Source organism: Monodelphis domestica, chromosome 2 (genome assembly GCF_027887165.1).
Source record: "Monodelphis domestica isolate mMonDom1 chromosome 2, mMonDom1.pri, whole genome shotgun sequence".
In the NCBI taxonomy this organism is placed as follows: domain Eukaryota; kingdom Metazoa; phylum Chordata; class Mammalia; order Didelphimorphia; family Didelphidae; genus Monodelphis; species Monodelphis domestica.
Genome location: NC_077228.1, coordinates 69,721,744 through 69,746,770, shown reverse-complemented (window position 1 = coordinate 69,746,770; position 25,027 = coordinate 69,721,744). Strand labels below are relative to the sequence as shown.

At 35.6% G+C, this 25,027-nt stretch overlaps 1 protein-coding gene across 5 annotated transcripts in view; it reads right to left on the bottom strand.

Moving 5' to 3' along the window:
- The window catches only part of RABGAP1L (RAB GTPase activating protein 1 like), a 705,349-nt gene that overhangs the window by 189,324 nt on the left and 490,998 nt on the right, over positions 1 to 25,027 (bottom strand). The gene's annotated exons all lie outside the window — the stretch shown is intronic.

Sequence of the window (25,027 nt, the reverse complement as noted above, 5' to 3'; positions counted from 1 at the left end):
AAGTCATTCTACATTTGATAAATGGTCAAAGGAAATGAACAGGCAGTATTCAGAAGAGATCACATCTAACAATCATCACATGAAAATTGCTTTAAATCACTAGTAATTAAAGAAATGCAAATTAAAACAATCCTGGAAAAAAGACAGCACCTAGTAGATTGGCTAGCATGAAAGAAAAGGAAAATTACATTTATAGGAGGAGATTTGAAAAAGTAGGTACACTAATGCACAACTAATGGAACTAGGAGCTGGTCCTACCATTCTGGGGAACAATTTGTAACTATATTCAAAGGACTATAAAACTGAATACCCACTGACCCAACAATACTACTATTAGGACTATATCCCAAAGAAATAAAAGGAAAAGGAAAATGACCCATGTTTACAAAACTTTCTTTCTGTCGCGGCAAAGAATCTGAAACTGAAGGGATAGCTATCAATTAGGGAATAGCAGAACAAGGTGTGGTATATGATTGTGATGGAATTATTGTTGTTTTATAAGAAATGATAAATGATATCTTAAAAAAAAACTTGGAAGCCTCTTATGAGTTGATGCAAAGCAAAATGAGCAGAAGCAGAAAAACACTATACACAGAAACAAAAATAACAGTAACAATAATCAATTGTGAAAGATTTAACTACTCTGATCAAGACAATGATCCAAATGATGAGCTCAGGTTGAGCTCCCCTCCCCCACATGACTAATGTGAAAATGTATTGGATGACTTGATACATATAATGGATATCATATTTCTTGCCTTCTCATGGGTAGAGGAAGGGGCAGGAGAAGGAAGAAAACTTGGAACTTAAAAAAAAAATCCCCATCTTATTATACCTCATGACTGTATATCTTTTTAAAAACACAATTACTAAGTAGTAGATGAGAGAAATGCTTTGGGAAAGTATTTCATATTATTTTTGTAGAGAAAATGGAAAGCTATGGGTTAGATGATAATATGAGAAAATAGATTAAGATCTGGTTGAACCAAAGGTTCAGGAGGCCTTGTTAATGCATCAGGGTATGATCAGCAAATTTGCAGATAACTAAAAGCTGGCAGGGGAAGCTAATATACTGGATGACAGGATTAGGATCCAAAAGGATCTTGAAAGGTTAAAAGCACTAGGATGAATCTAAAAAGATGAAATTTAAAGATATGTATAAAGTTTCACACGTGGATTCAGAAACCAATTTTCCATCTACAAGACGAAAACACCATGGTCTGTCAACGAAGTTGGTCTGAAAAGGGGGTGGAAGGGATCTGAATCAGGGAATTTTAGCAAACTGTAATCTCAATAGATTGTTCCACTGGACTCAAGGCAAAGGGGGAAGGGGAAATAACCAAAAAACAACAGGTAGAAACTACAGGGATACAATTTAGAGCTAATTTAAGAACAAACTAAAAGGAATAGAGTCTAGTAGATCTTGAAACAGCCTATTCCTTTTGTTTTATTTTTTTTTCAAAAACCCTTAACTTCCACTTTGGAATCAATACTATAGGCAGAAGAGTGTTATGGGCTAGACAACTTGGATGACATGACTTGCCCAAGGTTACACAGGAAGGATCTGAAGCCATATTTGAGCCCAGGACTTCTCACTCTACACCTGACTCTCAATCTACTGAGCCACCTAACTGCCCCTACTTATTCCTTTTTGAGATATTTAATTTCTTTTAAGTCCCAAATTCCTTCTATCCTCTCTCTCCCAACCCATGGGAAGGTAAGAAAAACCAAACTCTATTATAAATATGTATACTTGTGCAAAGCAGATTTCCATATTTGCTACAGACAGCTTTTATTATTAAGAAATTGTATAGGCAAAAATCTTTTTTTTTTGGATGTCTGTTACTATATGGCAAATGAGGTCATTTCAAATTATTCTGTGATAATGTTTTTAATAACAGCAATAATGGCTATAATTTATTAAATCATTTTAAGATTTACAATATTCTTTACATACTTACTCTCATTTGATTCCCATAACAATATTGTATGAGAAGTACTATTACTACATTTTACAAACTGAGGTTCAGGTCCTGGGTGACTTGTCCAAGATCATAAAACTATTAAGTGTTGGAGGTGGGATTTGAACCCATCTATCTTGACATGAAGCTTAGCTTCTCCCTATATCCATCCAGGAAAGGATTGCATTGTGAGTAATGACAGCATCTCTTCTTCATTTACTGAAGTGGATCACGAGACTCTGATGAAAGGAAAAGTAGCTCTCCCCACCAAAAATAGGATAGCAACCACTGGGAGAATCATCATTTCATGATTAACAACAATATAGTCATAGGTTGTTATCTTCTTCAGCTAAAAATATTTTGAGATGCATGGATTTAGTTGAAGAAGAAAAATCGCAAATATTTTGCTAGTTTTTGGTTTTGCTGAGTTAAACCTGGTGTATATTAGCCGAGAGGTTCCTATCAGATCAAATGAGACATATGAAAATGTTTCAAAGGGTTATATTGGGCAATATAAAAAAAAAGACCATATCAGCAAGCAAACCAACAAAAATCATATGATTATCTCAATAGATACAGAAAGTCTTTGAAAAAATACAACACTCATTCCTATTGAAAACACTAGAAAGTATAGGAATAGGAGGGCCTTTCCTAAAAATAATAAACAGTATATATCTAAAACCATCAGCAAACATCATCTGCAATGGGGATAAACTAGAAGCCTTCCCAATAAGATCAAGAGTGAAACAAGGATGACCATTATCACCTTTTGTATTTAACATTGTACTAGAAACACTAACAATAGCAATTAGAGTAGAAAAAGAAATTGAAGGTATTAAAATAGGCAATGAGGAGACCAAGCTATCACTCTTTGCAGATGATATGATGGTCTACTTAAAGAATCCTAGAGATTCAACCAAAAAGCTAGTAGAAGTAATCAATTTTATCAAAGTTGCAGAATAGAAAATAAACACATAAGTCATCAGCATTTCTATATATCTTCAACACATCTCAGAAGCAAGAGTTAGAAATAGAAATTCTCTTTAAAATTATCCTAAACAACATAAAATACTTAGGAATCTATATGCCGAGACAAATATAGGAACTATATGAACACAACTACAAAACACTTTCCACACAATTAAAACTAGATCTAAATAATTGGAAAAACATTAATTGCTCATGGGTAGGGACAAGCTAACATAATTAAAAATAACAATCCTACCCAAACTTATTTACTTATTTAGTGCCATACCCATCGAACTACCAAGAAAGTTCTTAACTGAATTAGAAAAAACCATAACAAAGTTCATTTGGAACAACAAAGGATCAAGAATATCCAGGGAAATCATGAAAAAAAATGCAAAGGAAGGAGGACCAGATCTCAAACTATACTATAAATCGATGGTTATCAAAACAATTTGATACTGGCTAAGAGACAGAAAGGAGGATCAGTGGAATAGACTTGGGGTAAGTGACCTCAGCAAGACAGTCTATGACAAACCCAAATATCCCAGCTTTTCGGACAAAAATCCACTATTTGATAAAAATTGCTGGGAAAATTGGAAGACAGTATAGGAGAGATTAGGTTTGGATTAATCTCACATCCTACACCAAGATAATAGGTGTATGACTTGAATATAAATAGGTGAATGACTTGAATATAAAGAAGGAAACTATAAGTAAATTAGGTGAACACAGAATAGTATAACTGTCACACCTTTGGGAGAGATTTTAAGACCAAGCAAGAGTTGGAAAAAAAATCACAAAATGGAAAATAAATAATTTTGATTACATTAAATTAAAAAGGTTTTGTACAAACAAAACCAATGCAACAAAAATTAGCAAGGAATTGGGGAAAAAAGCTTCGTAACAAAAACCTTTGACAAAGGTCTAATTAGTCAAATTTATAAAAAGCTAAACCAGTTGTACAAAAAAATCAAGCCATTCCCCAATTGATAAATGGGCTAGGGACATGAATAGGTAGTTTTCAGTTAAAGAAATCAAAACTATTAATAAGCACATGAAAAAGTGTTCTACATCTCTTATAATCAGAGAAATGCAAATCAAAACAACTCTGAGGTATCACCTCACACCTAGCAGAGTGGCTAACATGACAGCAAAGGAAAGTAATGAATGCTGGAGAGGATGTGGCAAAGTCGGGACACTAATGCATTGCTGGTGGAGCTGTGAACTGATCCAACCATTCTGGAGGGCAATTTGGAACTATGCCCAAAGGGTGATAAAAGCCTGCCTGCCCTTTGATCTAGCCATAGCACTGCTGGGCTTGTACCCCAAAGAGATAATAAGGAAAAAGACTTGTACAAGAATGTTCATAGCTTCACTCTTTGTGGTGGTCAAAAATTGGAAAATGAGGGGATGCCCATCAATTGGGGAATGGCTGAACAAATTGTGGTATATGTTGGTGATGGAATACTATTGTGCTCAAAGGAATAATAAAGTGGAGGAATTCCATAGAGACTGGAACAACCTCCAGGAATTGATGCAGAGTGAGAGGAGCAGAACCAGGAGAACATTGTACACAGAGATAGACACACTGTGGCACAATCGAAGGTAATGGACTTCTCCATTAATGGTAATGCAGTGATCCTGAACAACCCGGTGGGATCTACGAGAAAGAACACTATCCACATCCAGAGAAAGAACTGTGGGAGTAGAAACACAGAAGAAAAACAACTGCTTGATCACATGATTCAATGGGAATATTATTGAGGATGGAGACTCTAAACGAACATCCTAGTGCAAACATCAACAACATGGAAATAGGATTTGATCAAGGACACATGTAATACCCAGTGGAATTGTGAGTTGGCTATGAGAGGGGGTGAGGAAGGGGAGGAAAAGAACCTGATTCTTGAACCAGTGAAAAATATTCTAAATTGACTAATTAAATAAAAATTTCTACAACAACAACAAAAAAAAAACAAAAATCTATTGACTATTAAAAGCAATTTGTCACTTGAAATTATTATGTAAGTGTAAGTTACTGATACTGTAAAAAAACTTGAACACTGATTTATGACCACAAAATTCTTCAAAAATGCTTTATTCTCTGACCACAGCACTGTATTAGAAATTTGTAACTTCTCCCAAACACAGTTGTAGACTCTTGTAAGATAATTCAATCTTCCAGGAAAGATGCATTTGTCAGATTGGAGAAACTATAAGCGAATTAACTTTCTCCACAAGAGGTCAGCATTGCAACACTAAAAATTCAAGTTTTGCTCCCTGCACAGGCTCTTTATGGAATGCTGACAATAACCTTTCCTAGCTTTCTAATGTACCTATTGGATCTAAAAGTAATTTTGTATTATTGGAAATTCTGGGAGAAAAGCTCTCAAGAGAGTGGTAGATATTCCTTAACATCATTAACTACGGTGTCCTGAAATTAGATGCACAAATCTAGATGCTTAGACAGTTTTCTCAAATGAAAGATTATTTTAAACAACCCTAGCACATTCAGTTCCACAAGTATTTGCATCCCAACTGTGCATCTAGTCCTTGGTTATATGCTGGGGGAATACAAAAGAAGGCTGTGCCAGGCTCAGCTTGGAAGGAGTATGTAATATCATTAGGGGTTAGGAAAGAAATGAAACAATGCAAAAATAATTCAGAATCATAGGTGACTAAGCATCAATATGTCTGCAGTATAGGCAGTCAGTGGATTTGGGAAATTGAGTTAGTTCATGTAGTAGAAGAGGTCAATTTTTTCTGGAATGTAAAAGCTATTGGGTTACGGTCAAAATTAGATTTTTTTTCAATAACTACCTGAATGAGAAATGAAGTTTATTTGTTCCCACAAAAGATAACCTAAAAAACCCTTTAGCTAAAGGACATTTCAGGATTACAAGTTCTTGGGCTAAGAAAAACATACTGTTACTTAAAATATGGAAAAGAGTCAGTGTTCTAGGGAAGTCTTCAAATATTTGACTGCTTTGTATTTTTTTTTCTTTTGCATATATACTCAAAATACATTAAGTCAGGGATTTCCAACTAATGGTTTGGGAGAATTAATGTAGAAAGAACCTTGGCCTTGGAATGAAAAGATCTGAGTATTAGTTTACTTAATAGTTATTTATTATTAACTATATGAACCTTAGGAAGACACGTCCCTTCTTGGGGACTCAGTTTCTTCATCTGTAAAATATAAGTGATTCTGGTAGATCTTAACCAGGCAGCTCTCTGCCTTCAGCTTCAACTCTACTCTCTTCCTTACCCCAGACTTTAGTGTCAGTCCTCAGCCTCCCCCTATATCAATCCAGGCAAGGGTTCCATTGTGAGTAATAACAGCATCTCTTCTTCATTTACCCAAGTGGACCACAAGATTTTGATGAGACGAAAAGGAGGTCTCCCCACCAAAAAAAGGATAGTGACTACTGGTTGGCACTAGACTAATCATTCAATAATTAACAACATAATGAAAATATTATGACTCTAGTATTTTCTTCTATCTGATGGATAATAAATTCTAAAACTCTAAAGGCTGTTGGGTCCCAGATTCCTCTCAAACACATCTTTAGAAAGAACTAGGAGCCATGAGCTATACCACAGAAAATCATTTTTCTACAAATCCTTGATAGTATCTTGATGCATATTTTTCATTTAACTTTCTTTCTAGGTTCTTTGCCAAGACTAAAATGTAGCCCTGGATTTTCTCTAAAACTTGAAAAGCTAATTTCTGGATAATTACTAGCATTAAGTTTCAAACAAGTCACAAAAAATAAAATAAAGGTATTACATGACTTTATTCACTACTGACAAGGAGGTGAAAGGATAAGTCAGTAAGTATCTCACTACTAAATTTTAAGAGTAAATCAAAACCTATTTAGGGATAGAATGGAGTCAGGGAGCTTGAGAGGGAGAAAGTCAAACCTTAGATTAATCATCAGCCTGAAAGCTGAGCAAAAGCTGTCTTTTTAAGCTGGTATGCAGCAAAATTCATGCAGAATTACAAGAGAACTTATAATCAAGTACACAGCTCAGAACACTGAGAGTAGAAGGGGAAAAAAGCAACATATCCTTTTCCTTAAGAGGAAGGAGAGGCTTCAGAGAGAATGTAACAGAGAAAGGGAAGGGAGAGGACAAATGGGAATGGAAGAGGAGAAAGAGGGGAGGAAAAAGAAGTAGAGGAGAGAGAGTAGAAATATTCAAAACGAGTGATGACTAACATGTTTCAGGGGAAAAAAATAACCCAACTGGAGAATTATGATGACTGGCAAATGAGGACTGTCCATGGAAAGGGTGACAGGGACTTGCCAAGAAGGAGTTTCCATCAACTCCGCCACAGAAGCTTAGATCAGGGGTTCTCAATCTTTCTAATGCTGTGACCCTGCAATACAGTTCCTCATGTTGCAGTGACCCCAAACCAAAAAATTATTTTGGTGGCTACTTCAAAACTGTAATTTTTTTAAAAATATATTTTATTTGATCATTTCCAAGCATTATTCGTTAAAGACATAGATCATTTTCTTTTCCTCCCCCCCACCCCCCATAGCCGACGCGTAAGTCCACTGGGCATTAGATGTTTTCTTGATTTGAACCCATTGCTTTGTTGATAGTATTTGCATTAGAGTGTTCATTTAGAGTCTATCCTCTGTCATGTCCCCTCAACCTCTGTATTCAGGCAGTTGCTTTTCCTCGGTGTTTCCACTCCTATAGTTTATCCTTTGCTTATGAATAGTGTTTTTTTCTCCTAGATCCCTGCAAATTGCCAAAACTGTAATTCTGCTACAGTTATGATTTGGAATGTAAATACCTGATATGCATTATGTATTCTCATTGCTACAAATTGAGAGGTTGAGAACCGCTGCCTTAGATGGATCCAAGGAGGGTTTGTGGGGTGATTTCTATCTTCTTCCCTTGCTTTCCTAAAATTATTTTGCAAATCCAGGCATCTGGATCTTATAGTAGCATTACATGATTTGCTGGCCCCAAGGAAGAATTCTGTATCCTGCCTTTTCTAAATATCAAGATAATTTAAAATCAAAGATTACATTTTAAGTAATTTAAAATTAATTAGCACCATGCATATTGATGATTCACAAAAATATAATATGGTCACAGATCCCCTACCTGTCATTCTATATAAGCACCATTTTGCTACCAGAAGACTATTAAATGGTCCTCATGAAAACTGTTGAATATAGGTTGTTGTCATCAAATTTCATGGGTTTAGTTTATTAAATTCAAGGACAAATGTTTCAGATATCACACTGAAAAGACATGGCATAGTGTAAAGAGTCCTGGATGGGAAGTCAGACAATGAGAGTGTGAATTTTAGCTTTGCCACTGATGAACTAAATGATTTTTGGCAAATCTTCTGCCTCTGATTCTTAATATTTGAAAAGGGGCAAACTATACCTGCTTGGGATAGCATATGATAAATACTTACTAAAAAACATACGGTGCACTTCTTAACCATGATGATTGGCTCTTTTAATTGCTATTTTTTAATTATTTCATTTTAATGTGGAGCTATAGTTAGTCATGCAAAAATCCAGACCTTTTCTTGTAGAAAAATCAAATTTAATAAAATTACAAGCAAGGAGATTTGTGCATAAAAATAAGCTCTATCACTCTGAGGGAAAGAGTACTAAATTCATAGTCAAGGACTTGAATTAAAACTGGATTGTGCTCCTAATTCCCAATATGACCTTTGCCAAGACACTCTGTATGACTCTGTTTCTTCATCTACAAAATGACATATTTAGACTAGATAATCTCTATTGCCTCTTTCAGAAAGGTTGACAAAATAACAGGTAAAAGATACCCTGATGAGATTTAAACAAAATTTTAAGCCAAAGGATGAGTTTCTCCAAACTTGTGGAAGAGAAGGCTTTTTGCCCGAGGGTACAGCGACATGTCAACTTTATCTTAAAGATGGAAATTCAGAAACTGGATTGCCAACTTTTGACATTAAGCATCATTCACAGAGTGCTTTAAATTTTATAACGATTCACATATATTATTTCATTTGAGCTCTAACCTCCTTGTAGGGATGGCTATTCAAAATACAGTTAAAGATACTGAGCATTGGGCCTACAGTCAGGTTGACCTGAGTTCAAATGTAGCCTCAGAAATTATTAGCTATGTGACCATTGGCAAGCCACTTAACTTCCCTCAGGCTCAGTTTACTCATCTGTAAAATGGAGATAATAATAGTACCTACCTTCCTGGGTTGTTATGAGGGTCAAATGGGAGAGCAGCATTATGCAAACTTTAAAGAGCTATATAAATTCTAGCTGTGATGATAATGATACTACTGCTACTGCTGTTACTGATTTCATTTTATAGATGAGAATTGGGGGCTTAGAAGATTTTAGTTCCAGTGTCATACAACTAATAAAGTAGGATTTCAACACAGGTCTTCCTAATTCGAAATCCTGTATTCTAGCTACACACATAGAAGTTTACATTTTTAAACACAAATGGAAATTTTCTTTGATTGACCACAAATCATTTTCCTTTGCAATTATAGCCAAAGGGACTCAAGCTTTGTCCAATGAGTGATTATATCCCCTTAGTCCTTGCTCAAAACATCAAATCCTTAAATTAAAAGGGAAATTATCATTAAATTATAATTAATGGGGGAAACAAGAAGAAATAATAAGTGTTAATCAAATATTTTCATGAGTAATTAATTTTCCTATTGCTAACAAAGGTCCAGGGATTGGTAAAGGTATCATGATTTTCTGCTGTTTCTTATCAAGCATAAAGAACTAATACGGATAGTTTATCTTAAATTTTTTCCACAGTAATTTAATTTATTATCATAGAGGAAAATGACCTCTAAGCACTGAACAAGAATAATTAGCTTTTTTAAAAGAGAAGACTAAATTGCCTTTCAATAGATTTTCTATTACAGATCATGACTTATATGACAAACTGTTTTCAGCCAAAAATTAATTATTGAAGAAGTAAAATACACATAATTTCAGGAATGTTCACTCCATTCTACATCTGCTGCTCTGCTTGATTTCCACGTTAAGGAACAAGATGTCCCTCCCAGGTTAAGCTCATCACCTCTACTCTCACATCATGTTGCTAACTCAAGCCTTGACATTACCTTCCTCAGCCTTCTCTCCTCTGAGGAAAGGTAGAGGTTGGAGTACCAAACCCCCCACAGTGCCTTCCTTTAGAGAGGGCAGGAATTGGACTGTAGGACTAACTATACTCTGTATCTGCTGCGCTGCTAGGTTTTAACTCCATAGAACAAGATGGTCTCCCCTCTTCCACTTTTCCATTTGTGTGCGATCTCCCTGCAGTAGATTGCTCCTTGAAGTCAGGGGCTATCTTTCTTTTTATTGATTGTATTCCCAAAGTGTAGCACAGTGCCTGGTGTATAGTAGGTGCTCAATAAATGCTAATTGGGTCGGATGCTTATTCCCCAACAGAATTCAAATTCTCACACTAAATGGCAGAGGTCAGAGAGAAAATTCTTGGTGGTGAGTGCCCCTAGTCCCAAAGGACTAATTTTGTAGTTGTTGTTGCTATTATTCAGTTGTCTCAGTCCTGTCCAACTCTTTTGTGTACTCTTTTGAGGTTTTCTTGGCAAAGACACTAGAATGGTTTGTCATATGCTTCTCCAGCTCATTTTATAGGTGAGGAGGCTGAGGCAAACAGGATTACATGACGTCTCCAGGGTCACACAGCTAGCAAGTGTCTGAGACACTTGAATGTGAATTCAGGTCTTTCTGCCTCCACTCCCAACACTCTATCCACCATGCCAACTAGCTGTTCAAAGAACTAATTAGACCCATTAAAGCTGTCAAACCTAGGTCACAATCAAGTTCCAGGAATGTCTCCTAATTACTCCCAGAGAATTCAGCATGGTTCTAGATTTGGAAGATTCTTGGGTCAAAGAAAATGAAGAGACTGACTTGTAGAATCATTGTCCCAAGCCTCCCCAGTTGGACTAAGTCCCTTTAAATCTAGAATACTAAGGAAGTCCTCATATTGTTGTTTAGTCACTCAGCCATGGCTGACTCTCCTATTCTCCTCCCTCCCTCCCCCCCTTTCCTCATTTCTTCCTTCCCTCCTTCCTCCCTCCTTCTCTCCCTCCCTTCCTTCCTCCCTTGAACCCTGGCTATCCATGGGGTTTTCTTGGCCAAGCTACTGGACTGGTTTGTCATTTCCTTCTCTAGTGGATCCAATGGATCCCTCTGTTAGACTATCAAAGGTTAAGTGACATGCTCAGGGTTACACATCTAGGAAGAGTCTGAATTTGGATTTCAATTCAGATCTTCCTGAAGGTTCAGTGCTCTTAAGCACTGAGCCACAGCTGCCACAGGCTATTCATAATTTGAAGGGCAGCAACCCCATCCGAAAGGGATCTTAGAAAGTGAGATTGTTTTATTCTTTGTATTTCTGTTTCTAGTGCCTAGACACTATGGAATACGTATGCAAAGCACTTAACTCTAAGTGGCATGGTGCCAGGTCTGGAGTCAGGAAGACTTTTCTTCCTGAATCCAAATGCAGCCTCAGACAGTTACTAGCTATGTAACCCAGGGCAAGTAACTTAACTCTATTGGCCTCAGTTTCCTCATCTGTAAAATAAATTAAAGAAGGAAATGGCAAACCATTCCAGTATCTTTGCCAAGAAAACGCCAAATGGGATCACAAAGAGTCAGACACCAAACAACAACTATATTCTCTAACTCCCTGAGCAGAGCCCTTTAGAGAATTATTAGAAATACAAGCTAAAAGTATAAATAAAAATAGGTAGAAGAATTTAAGAGCTTATAAAATATAAGGGCAAAGGTGATGTGTTTCTATCTTGTTTTCTGTCATAAGTCTATTGGTGAGTCTTATTAATTTAGGTCTTTGAATTCATTCTTTAATGCTAGCTGGAACTATTAAAATGGCTTCAGGAAAGATAAAGTTTAGTAGGGATTTGAAAGGAAGAGGACTGACAGTCTCACAAATGAGAGAAATGTAGAAGGATAGAAGAGGGAGGGAAGTTATCTAAATTTCAATTTCCTTTTTAGAAAGACTATATAGACTCACATGGCTAAATAGGATCTTTAGATGTCATTTGGTCTATCTAGCCTTCCATTGGGGACAACAGAAACCAAACCAATACACAAGACCTTGAAGATAACCAGGGAAGTTGATTTCCATAATCTTTCCTCCATTCCGGTGTTTTAAAATTGTACTTTAATGAATGATCTGCCTTTTGTCTCACTGTCACTTCCTTTGCTACAATTTCAAAACTCTTTCCTCTTTTCTGTCCTCAAAGGAAAAGGAGAACAGCTGGTAGTAATCCTTCATGCATTGGAATAATTCCTTTCAAGGCAGCATAGTGGGATAATAATAACTTATACTGATATATTTAAGGTTTGCAAAGTTCTTTACCTACATTATCTCATCTGATCCTCACAATAACCTTGTAAAATCAGTAACATAAGGATGATTCACTTTATTTTGCTGATGAGAAAAGGGAGGCTCAGAGATACAAAGTGATATACTCATGGTCATGTGGTCAGTAAATGGCAGAGATGGGCATCTGAACCTACATGTTTCTGATTCCGTCCAAGTTTAATGGTTTTCAAATGAGTAAATCCCAAATCTCCAGCTATATGGCCATAGACAAGTCACTTACTCTAAGTTTTGGTTTCTTCATGTACAAAACAGAGATAGTAGTAACCTACCTCAAAGGTCTTCTGTAAGAACCCCTGTAAGAAGATTATGTGCATAAAGTCTTAAAATAAAGCTATTTAAATGTCAGTTATTATTACATGATCTCAATTCCTTTCATCTGTATTTAAAGTTACTAAATTTTCCATCCAGGAAAAAAAAAGTCTATGCCCTTTCTATAAAACATTAAGCTACAGAAAGCAAAACTGATTTCATTTCTTTTATTTTAATTTTTATTTAGAATGTTTTTCCATGGTTACATGATTCATGACCCCCACTTTCTTGGTTTCATTTCTTACCAAGCCTACTAGTCCAGAAAATGAGAAGTGGAGATAAAAGTGTAATATTACCTAAAATGCTTTCATGGAGGTATTTAGCAAAGTCTTTCATTATCCCTTTGGAGGAAAAGGAAGGGATATGGGCTAGATGCTAATATAGTTTGATATATTCAGAACCAGTTGATCAATGGATTGTAAATTAAATTGTAAGAAACAAAGTTGAAATACCTGGCTAAGAAGTTGAATGTCAGAATTAAGATGTCAGAATATCTCAGGAAATTAGAATAGGTCCCATTTAATTAAAAAAAAAAAGAATTAAAGTGAAGTCCTAAATCTGTGTTCAAAGGATGCATTGTACAAGAATAGAATGAGGAAAACATAGCTAAACAAGAATTCATAAAGAAAAATTTGAGGGTTTTCATGAAACACAAATTCAATTGAATCAATAGTGCATGGAACATGGTAGGCTTTCAAAAACCTAATGCGATGTTAGGTAAACCAAAGGTCTGAATTTGATTCATGGTTCTGCCACTTCCTACCTGGGTAACCTTAGGAAATGTTCTTCCTCTTTCTGGGTCTCATTTCCCAATTTTATAAAATGAATAAAATATTCTTTAAGAGTTCTATCAGCTCTAGATCCATCTAGATCCATGATCTCAGCATCCTGTGGTCCCTTAATAGAAGCACCATATCCAGAAGGAAGGAAGTTATAGACTGAATGTCTTTTGGTCTACCACATATAGAATACATTAAAATACTCATTGGCTACAGCGAATCTAGCCTTGTGTGATAGGGTAATGAAGAGACTTTATATCATGGTATACAAAAATTGGTTGAGAAAACTCAGAATATTTAGCCTAGTAGAAAGAAGTCCGTGGAGGGAAATTATAATTAGTCTCAAAAATCTGAAGGCTATAATGTAGAAAACTTATGAGGTTTATTTTGCTTGACCCAAAGAATAAAATGAGGAATAACTGGTGAATGTAACACAGTGGTGTATTTTAGCTTGGTATATGGAAAATTTTTATAATAGGGTTTTACTAAAGTGCAATGGGCTATGAGTTAACAAGCACTCCAACACTTGACCTCTCAAAGCAGAGATTAGATACCCATTTCTTAGAGAATTAGTGGGAGACAAGGGTCCTTTTAAGGTAAGAATTGGACAAGATGGCCTTAAAGATCCTTTCCAATTCTGGGATACTTTAAGTAAGGTCAGAAGAGTTTTACACATGACAAAGGATCATCTACTCTACTTGGAAGTTTAGCTTGTCTACTATAAGCTCTAAATGCTTGTCACAGACATTTCATTTGAAAAATAAGGTAATCACATGATTTCTAAGATTTTCTTCAAAATTAATAATTCCTATTTCTAGAATTTTATTTAAGATTTTGTATCAATGACTTGGATAAAGGCAGAGATGACATGATCATTAAATATAGAAATGACTCAAACCTGGAAGGAATAGCTAACACTGGATGAGACAGTCATAATCCAAAGAAATATTAATAGTCTGAGTCCAGTTTAAAAAGCAGAAATCTAATGGTGACAAATGTAAAAATCTGGTTTCATAAAGTGAATACCAAAGGTATGAGTATACTGGTTCCTGGGGTGAAAATGGAAGGAACTTTGGGGGCAAATGACCTGGAATTCATGATAGAGGAGAGAAAATCTTGGAAAAGCCTGATATGAACCTGAGATTTTGGGAAAGTAGATTACATTGAAATCAGAAGGACTATAGGACCCCACATCCCCTCCCAAAGAACTCTTCTATATTTTTTTAAAAATAAAGAAAAGATGAAAAAAGAAAATAAGCAAACTCAATCAACATATTGAAATAATTTTGAAAAATATTTGTAATGGTCAATATTATGGTGCTTCCCACTCTGGAAAGGAGTGGAGAAAAGTGTCTTCTGACATTTCTCCTTTGGTGCTGGGCACTTTTGAGGAAGAATACTGTTAACATAGAGGGTAGACAGGATAGTGAACAGCCTTATATGACCACAGTATGTGTATATGATCATATAAAGAAGCAGGGATATTTAAAATTGGAAAAGATAAGACTTATCAAGGGGAGAATAGTATTCTTCAATATTTGAAGGTTTGTCAGGTGGAAGAATTACATTAGTTTGCCTTTGTAATGTGTGGGAATTGCCAGGAGGCAGACTTTCTTTGAAAATCCAGGAGGGGGGGACACCTTATTAACAACCAGAAACCCCCCCACAACAGAAATCAGAAGACAGTTTGTTTCCTATTATGAGATATCTACCAGCAAAAACAAAATAATTTCTAATAAAGGATGCTATAGAAAAATTGCTACTGAGATATGTGAGGAAATAGGTGATCTCTGACACTACTTCTAAATTTTATATTCTACAAAAAATTGAAGTAAGCTTGGGGTCTTCAAATTTTATTGGATTGTCAAGTTAGGAGCAAAGAACTTGAAAGGCATTTTGCATTCTTCTAGTCCAAGTATTTTTATTTACATATAAAAAACCCCAAGAAACTAATTGATACGTAGAAAATTAAAAGGACTTACTCAAGGTCACACAGATAACAAAGCTGGAGAGGAGAATTAGAATGTGTAGAGGGTGACACACTACAATATACTGCCTCTCTGGATTGCTTTGAAGAAAGGACAAACTTGATAGACTAAAAAAAAACAAACATATTTTTGAGATCCAGGTCACAGGAAGATATATAGCAAGAAAGTTACTAGATAGCATAAAATAAGGTTCTAGAAATAGACTCACACAGTATGAAGTAATTTTATAACCATTTTGCCTGCAGTACAATATTTGTTTGGACTAGTGGGTATTTTAGAAATCCTACAATTTGAAACTATAACAATAAATTAAGGAAAACACTATGAGCTAGACCAGAAAAGAACATGCAAGAGAGACTGGCAAGTTGTGCCAGATGGAAAAACTTATTGGACAAAGGTTACTTTTGACAGTCTTTCCCTTTTCTGAATAGAATACTCTTTCATCTTCATCTAAGAAAAAATACTGTAATTTATTCCTCCTAAACTCAGGAAGATTCCAAGAGGACCATAAGGATTATTAAATCCTAAAATCAGTTTCTATTTATCTAGAAATTTTAAAGAAAAATGGTGACTATCCATTTAAATGAAATGTCTCAAGAAGCTCTGCCTAGAGGCCAAAAAATGGACTAGGTCAGTTTTAGCAATGTTTTCCAAAAATATTCTGGCCTATATAATTTACTAATTGTTTCCAAACTATGAATCATAATGGAGCTGACTCTGAGGGCAGAATAATCAGCAATCTTAGAGCAGAAATATGAAAGTTCTAGTCATTCATTTTACTTTTAAACAAAGTTCTTACCCCACTAGAAGATGTAATTTTAAGCCTTGTAATTTCTTTTGAATTGTTGGTTTGGTGTGTCTAGGTTAAATGAGTCCTCAGTATTTGTAAAGGCTCATGAATCTGTTCTATTATGAACACACACAATTTCCTCTGGTTTAAACTCAAGACACAACTTCCAGCTCAAAAAGGTCCCAACCTGCAAAAGTTCACATCGATACTTGAGAAGTTCTCTAGTTCAGATGAAATAAATTGGAATATGTTTGACATTGAGAGTGGAAAAAAACCTATTTTTCTGGGAGGTTTTATATTCAAGCCAAGAAGCAGTACCTATTTCTTCTCAAGTTTAGCTACTCAACTGGAATTTATATGAAGTTGTTTTGGTAATCACATGTTCAGTTCTATTTTTTTAAGGCACCAGATAGGGTAATTGGGGTTGCAGATTTTAAATGGAAGTAAAAGTTTCAGTTAAATTCTGAATTGACTCTAGTGAAACATTTTGTTTGATGATTACAATTTTCAGGCCTGGAGGAATACAGGTCCCATTAGGGATCTCTCAGAGCTTAACATTACTGCTATAGGTAACTTGATCTTTAAACTGAAAGTCATTCAGATTCCCAAGCCCATTAGGAGGAATTATAAAATATGAGAACTGAAAGAGACCTCAAAGACTATCTAATATTACAGATGAGGCGGCTGAGGCCCAGAGAGAAGGACTTTGTCCAAGGATAGTCAATCTATAACCATTTATTAAGATGCAGGACATAGAAAGGGAAAATTGGTTCTCTGTGCCATCAAGGGGTATGGAGCCAATGCCCTAGAGGGGTAAACAACATGTAAAAAATGCTCTGCACACAAAATATAAACAGGGGGAGATAGAAGGCAATTGCAAAGAGAAGACACTGGTAACAGAGCCTATTAAAACCCAAGCCTGCTTGATGGCACTTCCTCATGATATTCTGGTAATCAAAATACCAGATTAAATGTCAGAGAGCAAAAATATGGCACTTTTCATGCTTTGTGGATCATTGTTCAAAGAATTTCAAGTGATATTAATGGAATAAAGGCAAAGAATAAGAAAAAAACCCATTCATATCCCTATTATCAAAGATAAAGATGGAGAAGTTTGAGGCTAAAACGGAAAGGAGAGACAGATAGTCTTAGAGAGGGATACATGAAACCATGTTTAACGCTCACAACTCTTTCTTTTTTTTAACCCTTACTTTCTGTCCTAGAAAAACTCGAATATAGAAAGTTAAGGGCTAGGTAATTAGGGGTTAAGTGACTTGCCCATATCATACTGCTAGGAAGTGTCTGAGGCCAGATTTGAACCCAGGAAATCGTGACTCCAAGCCTGGCTCTCTATTTACTGAGCCACTTAGCTGCCCCTTTAGATATTTTCCCAGCACTTTTTTAGTGGCTACAATAGTGTTTCTATAACTCTGTAAAAGCCCCCACTAAGGGAAATGACATTTGACAAAAAAAGCTAGAAGTATTCATGTGTGTGTGCTGAGATAAGCCAATTGTTTTAATAACTTAATGATATCTTTAGGAATACAGTACGAAAAGGACACATGCTGACATTAGATTTCCAATTCAAAATATGCTTTAATTCAGGTTAATTAAACTTAAAAGTGCATTCAACCTTCATTCTAAAATATTTTTTCTTTTATAATTCCATTAAAAATAAACTAAGAGTATCAAGTGATAAAATTTGTACAATCCAGTAGAATTGCTTGTCCACTGGGGGAGAGGGAGGAAGGGGAGGGGAGAAAAAAACAAACATGGAAACATGGAAAAATGTTTTTTTTTAAATAAATAAAAATAAAATAATAAACTTAGAAAGAGTTTACCATTCCCATTTTCTAGTACAGGTAAAGGAACTTATGGCTGAATTCTGCTCTAAATTTAATAGCTGTATCCTTGGAGAATCATTGGTAGGTACAACCTCATCTTTTAAAGGCATATGAGAGATTATTTAGTCTAACTCTCTACTCAACCCATAAATGCTCTTGGCAAATCTCTGACAAATGATTCCCCCAACTTTGGCTAACCCCCTATTTTCCCCTAGTGATCTCATTGCGTCTACTTGTTAGGAAGATCCCTGGCACTTCATTTAAGCCAAAAATTTAGCTCCTAATAACTTCTGCTTCTCCATCTAGATTGGCTCTCTGAAGGTAAAAAGAATCAGTCTATTTTGCACATGACAGTTCTTCGGATTCTTCAAATAGCTGAAGGAGGTTATCACAGTTCTGTCTTCTCTTCTCCATACTAAATAATACCATTCCCACAAAAGATTCTCATAGATAACCCAGCTGCAGGTCCTCACAAAGATCTGGCCACATTTCTTTGGGGGCACTTCAGCTTGTACCCCTATAAAATAAGGTACCCAGATTTGAGCAAAATATGACTAATAGTGCCTGAAAAAGTCACAGTGGAGTGGCATCAACCAACTTGAAAAACTTAAAACACTATAAAATGTATCATTAGTATTATTATTATTACAGATACTATTCTTCCAACATACTTTGTCCCTAAAGTATTAGCAATTTTTAACGCTGATGACTTCAGAAAACCCATCAAGGGCTATTAAAAACTTAGTATAATACCTATGTCAACTAATCAATTAACATTTTCCTTTTGTACATTTATCTACTATACTCCCAAAACTATGCTAGGTACTAGTGGGCATGCACACATAAGCTATAGATCCTGGTAAATAAGGTCTTGTAAGTATTGGAGAAAGCTTTATGAAAGGAGTACTTAGAAAATAATATAAGCCAATAAAATGTCAAGAATTAAAGTCTTATAGAAAATAGGAACCAAAGGACTTCAGAATGAAAAAGCCTAGGTTTGAATCATTATTATCATATTTTAAATTAGATGTAACAAATTAATTTAAATCACTGTCCAGAATGCCTTAAAACTTACCCAGCAAGCAAACTGCAAGACTTACTATTTCATTTTCTCATCTTAGAAACTGTATTTCTTTTTATTATTTTCACTGCTCCATAAAATTGACTTTTGCCTACAAGCAGCAGATGGCAGTGTGCATCAGGAAGGGATTATGAAAAGTGACTGGAATCAAGTAATCAAAAGTAATGCCTACTAGAAAACTGCCCCAAATCTGACAGTTCTATAATTGAGATGGTTAATTAGCAGACTAATTGCGATAAGGCATAAAACATAAAGAAAAGTTGATTTTTTGAGTGGAAAAACAACCTTGCCGATCCATGTTTTTAATGAGGAAAAGCAATCTACTTTAAAAAAAAAGTTGTAAATTAATTTATAAGTGATATTTATTACAGAGATACTGCCCTCAAAGTCTAACTTAGAATTTTCTCCCAAATATTCCATTATAAAACTCCATATAGAAAAGGAAAGTTACAAAATAAAATGAAAATTAAATTTTTTAAAAGATGCAACTAACTCTACAATAATTATTTTCTCTTATAAGAATCATTCTGAGCAATGTATAATTTTTAAAACATATTTCCTCCAAATTATCTACCCACATTTTCAGATCATAAAAAAGAACTATATAGTGGCTCATCACTAATTATTTTCTTTGAAGTCATACTCTATTGATTAGTCTTACAAAAAAGCAAACATGGAAGGAAAACCAAGTCAAAACAATGTCTCTTTAAAATACAAGCCAATGTGAGCACTACCTTTCTAGAATCAATGGAAAAAGGAATGACATAGCCCAGCAGGCAAACAGAAAGCATTATTCAGTTGTCTAATCCTGGTGTATACTATCTCCCTCCTAAGTCACTCTTTAAGAGAAAGAAATGGACAAGTCAGAGACACATTACTTAAACAAGTTTTCTGGAGTGAAAAATGAAAGAATAAAAAATGAAGACCTCAGAGGAAATAGAGTGAGACAAGCCATTATAAGGCGCTTCTAGTACGTGCTAGGCAATCAGTCAAATCTCTTTACCAAAAGCTAAGGAAGAGGAAAGGAGAAAGAAAGGAATTTCATTTTGGAAACAAAACAAACAAACACAAAAAGCCAATCTAAGTTTCTCTAAACTATACTTGCTCCTCTCCCTGTCCTTCTGTCCTGAGAGAACCAACTTGGGTAATTTTCTGTGTCCCTTCTTGGGCCAGGTAATGGCAAGGTGGGATGTGGCTCAAATCATTCTTACAAATCTAACTCCACTGGAATCTGGATCTGGGTCTTTGTGGGAGTATTTTGGAAACTATGTGTATACAAAGAAAAATATGAAAGCCATTAGGTGACAAAGCAATGCCCCTGGCTATAGGTACTAGTGCCACGGAGAGTCATTTAAGATCAGAAAATCAGATGCAAGGCACAGGGATTTCCCCCCTCTAAAAGAGCCAAGTGATAATGTTAGTCAGCAGGAGTCCTCTAGCTTCCTGTATTTTTAAAAGGCAATATATTTCTTATATATCTGTAATTTCCTGGGTAGACAGGTAGAAAAGGTGACTCTCTAGAACCATTCTCCTGACTATACAGATTTTCTTGCCCTCCCTCTACCCTCCCTCCCAAATTCTTATTGTCTATCTTAGAATCAATATTGCGCATTGATTCCAAGGCAGAAGAACAGTAAGGGTTAGGTAATGCGGGTTCAGTGACTAGCCCAGGCTCCCACAGCTAAAAAGTGTCTGAAGTCAAATTTGAACCCAGGACCTGCCATCTCTGGGCCTGGCTCTCTATCCTTTTAGTTACCTAACTTCCCCCTATACATATTTTCTTGCCTTTTTGCTCTCACATAAAAGGACTAGGATTTCCCCTAGCTTTGTGTCAGTAATTAGACAATCACTAACTCAATTTGTCCATTCACATTCTCAGTCCTTTTTATACATAAAGCCTTTTTGAATTCCAGTATGAACATTCAATAAAGCAGCTTCTATGGATCTGGTATTGACCAAAAAACACTTGGCTATCCTTATAATTTATTATAACATACTACCTTATTTCATTTGTGGTTTCTCCTTTGTTCCAATTCTGAAAAACCACAACAGAAGGACTAAAATAAAGAAATCCAAACTATATGATATTATATAACTGGTCACTACAATGTAAATGTAAAAGTGCCAGGTGTCAGTTTTTATTATTAATATGATCAGCATCCTATCTTTAGGTACTAGATCAATGCTCTCCTTGCACCCCAGAGACCTCTCCCTTGCTATCATCCCCTCATCTTGCTGACAATAATAATTATAACTGACATTTACATAGTGCTTTAAGTTCTGCTAAGAGTTTTACAAATATTACCTCATCTGTCCTTATTCAATTTCATCTCATACAATTCAGTCCTATGATGCTGTCTATCAGGATCTGGACTCTACCATCCAACATGCTAGCTAAACCTCCCAGCTGTTATCTGTAAATTAAAAAAAAAACAAACGTATCAATACTGTTTTCTGTACCAGATAGGATCTAACAATCTGACAATTTATACCAATTGAGGAGATCGTGGGCATTGGGGGAGTTTTATTTTGTTAAGGAATCTTTACCTCCACAACCACCTCATGTCTGTTTTCCATCAGCCTGGTTGCGTGCCTCTCCATCCTCCCCAGTTTACTAACCTTCTTCCTAATCTCTGAATAATCTTCCTAATCTGTAATTAATCTAGAACTAATAGGTTCTGAGCATGAGAGAATATAGGAGGACAACCACATCTCTATTTTTGGAAGTTATGTTTCTTTTAAGGTGGCCCAAATGAGCATTACTTCTTTTGACCACCATATCCACTGATGTCCAGATAGCAGATTTATAATCTACTACAACCTGATCTTTCTTAGACCAAGTCTTCAGTCTAACCATGGTTTTCCCATCTTGAATTTGTGAAGTTGATTTCTTAAAGCCAAGTATAAGATTGATCTCCACTAAGTTTTCATTTTCATTCAATTTTACCTTATTAGATTCACCCCAATGATCTAGTCTATCAAGCTTTTCAGATCTTGAATATGTCATCCAATCTGTTATCTATCCCTCCCATTTTGGGATGGGATAATAAACACAGGACCTGGACCTTTATCCAATTCACTGATAAAAAAAAAAAAGTTCAAATTTAAACACAGATATCTGGAACACTAGAAAGGAGATCTCTTTCCAAGTTAACAATGAATCATCAAAGATGACATTTTCATTTCTCTCCCTTGAAGCAGCTCTGGATACATTTAACTGTGCTATTGTCTAGCCTATGACACTCTTCTTTTTTCACAAGAATATTATGTGATATTTTACCTAATACAGACTGCCCTAAAAGTTTTTTTAATTTAAAAAATTAATGAAATTTTAAGTTATTAAAGCCAAATTAAAGCTAAACTATCTAGGCATTTTCATTGGTTGTCTACTGTGCCTAGAATTCTCTCTGATTTTGGTCTTTCTGGTTTTCTTCAAGTACTAGCTAAAATTTCTCCTTCTACAAGAAACATCTCCTGATGCCTCTTGATGATAGTGCTTTCCCTCTGTTGATTATCTCCAACTTACTCTCTAAATATTTTGTATGTACACAGTTGTTACTCTCCCATTAGGCTAAAAGCTCCTTGAGGACAAGAACTATTTTTTGTCTTCCTTTGTATATCCAAAGTTCAACACAGTGCTTGGAATATAGTAGGGTACAATGCTTGCTAGCTGACTAAAAGCTAGACAAATTATGGTTACTGTATTCTTTTCAAGCAGCTTAGTAACCCTGCCAAAGAAACAAAGTTAGCCTGGAATGACTTGTTCCTGATGAAACCATCTAGGTACTCTGTGATCACCATTTCCTTTTCTAAATGTTCATGATCTTATAAAATAGATTCCAAGTCTAGAAAAAGAATCTTTTCAATGAATTCTACATGTCTAGAATTTTGTCAAGAACAGAAGTCAAAGTTAAAGTCCTTTTGTTTTTAAATTTCATTCTCTCTCTTCTTTTAACTATTTGGAAAATATGGAAAATATCTCTAGTCCTATATCACATTTCCTGTTTTCCAAGATTATTCATATATCACAGACAGTGGTTCAGCAATCATATTTGTCAACACGTTCAGGACCTAGAGATGCTGCTCATTTAGAAAAGATATCTTAAATCCAATGAATACAAGTAAGAGTGCTCTCATATGTCCTTTAAAAAATATTTATCTGTTTATTTCTTTATTATTTTTAACATTCGCTTAAATTTTTTTTTTGAGTTCTAAATTCTCTCCCTCCATCCAGCCCCCTAATACCCTGAGAAAGCAAGCAATATGATATCAATTATACATGTGAAATCATGCAAAATATATTTCCATGTTGCAATAAAAAAAGGCAAGAAAAAACTTTAAAGTGAAAAAAATGCTCTCATTTGCACTCAGAATTCATAAGCTCACTCTCTGGAGGTGGACGGCATTATTCATCATCATGAGTCTTTCAGAACTTTCTTGGAACATTGTGTTGATGAGAGTAGCTAAACCTTTCACAGTTGATCATCATTACAATATTGCCATTACTGTGTACAGTCTTCTCCTGGTTCTACTCACTTCACTTTGCATCAATTCATGTGCCCTCCCATACCCTATATTTCTTAAGTATAAATTCCCCAGAAGTCATTTTCACTCCATCCTTTTCTCTCCAAAAGTCATTTTCCTTACCACAAAAAAAAGAACCAAAAGAAATGACATTCTGCTTTCTGTTTGTTGTCAGTTATTATAATCCTTTACTTCTCAAACAGAGGTCCCAACCCTTCTTTGATATTTATTTTTCTCTCAAATAGCATTTTTTTAAAAAACCTTTCCCTTTTAGGATGAAACTAAGTACCATTTCCAAGACAGAAAAGTTGTAAGGAGTGGGCAATTAGAGTTAAGTGACTTGCCCAGGACTAAACAGCTTGGAAGTGTCTGAGGTCAAATTTTAACTTCATACTCCAAGCCTGGTAATCTATCTAATGTGCTACCTAGCAGTCCTGAACAGATATATATATTTTTTAAAAACCCTCACCTTCCATCATGAAGTCAATAGTGTATTGGCTCCAAGACAGAAGAGCAGTAAGGGCTAGGCAATGGAGGTCAAATAACTTGGCCAGGGTCACACAGCTGGGAAGTTACTGAGGCCACATTTGAACCTAGGACCTCCTGTCCCTAGGCCTGACTCTCAATCCACTGAGCCACCCAGCTGCTCTGCCCCCCAAACAGAATTTTTTAAAGGCCCTTTTGGGGGCAGTTCTTAGCTTTGTGCAGCAGTGTCAGCTCCTTTGGATCTTTCACAGTCCTCATTTTTTGTTGAATGGTACCACACTCATATTGATTCTCATAGTCAATCAGCAAATACTTATTAAGGACCTGCTATGTCTCAGGCACTATGCTAAGAGCTGGGTATATAAAGAAAGGCAAAAACAGTCCTTGCTATCAAGTAGTAACAAGCAAACAACTTAATACAAACAAGATAAAGATAAGACAGGATAAATTGTTAGCAAGCTCAGAAGGAAGACACCAGCAATGGAAGGATTTGGAAAATGCTTCTTCTAGAAAATGTTTTAACTAGAACATGAAGCAAGCCGGAGAAGACAAGAAGCAGAAGAGGAAGCTGGAGAGAGTACCAGGCATCAGGGAGAGCCAGTAAAAATTATTGGAATCAGGCAATGGGATGTCTTGAGGGAGGAATAAGAAAGAGGTCAGTGTCACTAGATCATAGACTATGTGAAGGGAGTGAGGCATAAGAAAAGTAGGAAGGAGCCAGGTTGTAAGTGGCTTCTAAAATCAAATGGGATTTTCTACTTGATCCTGGCCACTGGAGAGAATTACTGAACCATTAGAAAGTAAACTCCCCACAATAAGCTACTCTCTTCTAAGTTGTTTAATGTCTGGCACCTTTGTGGGCAT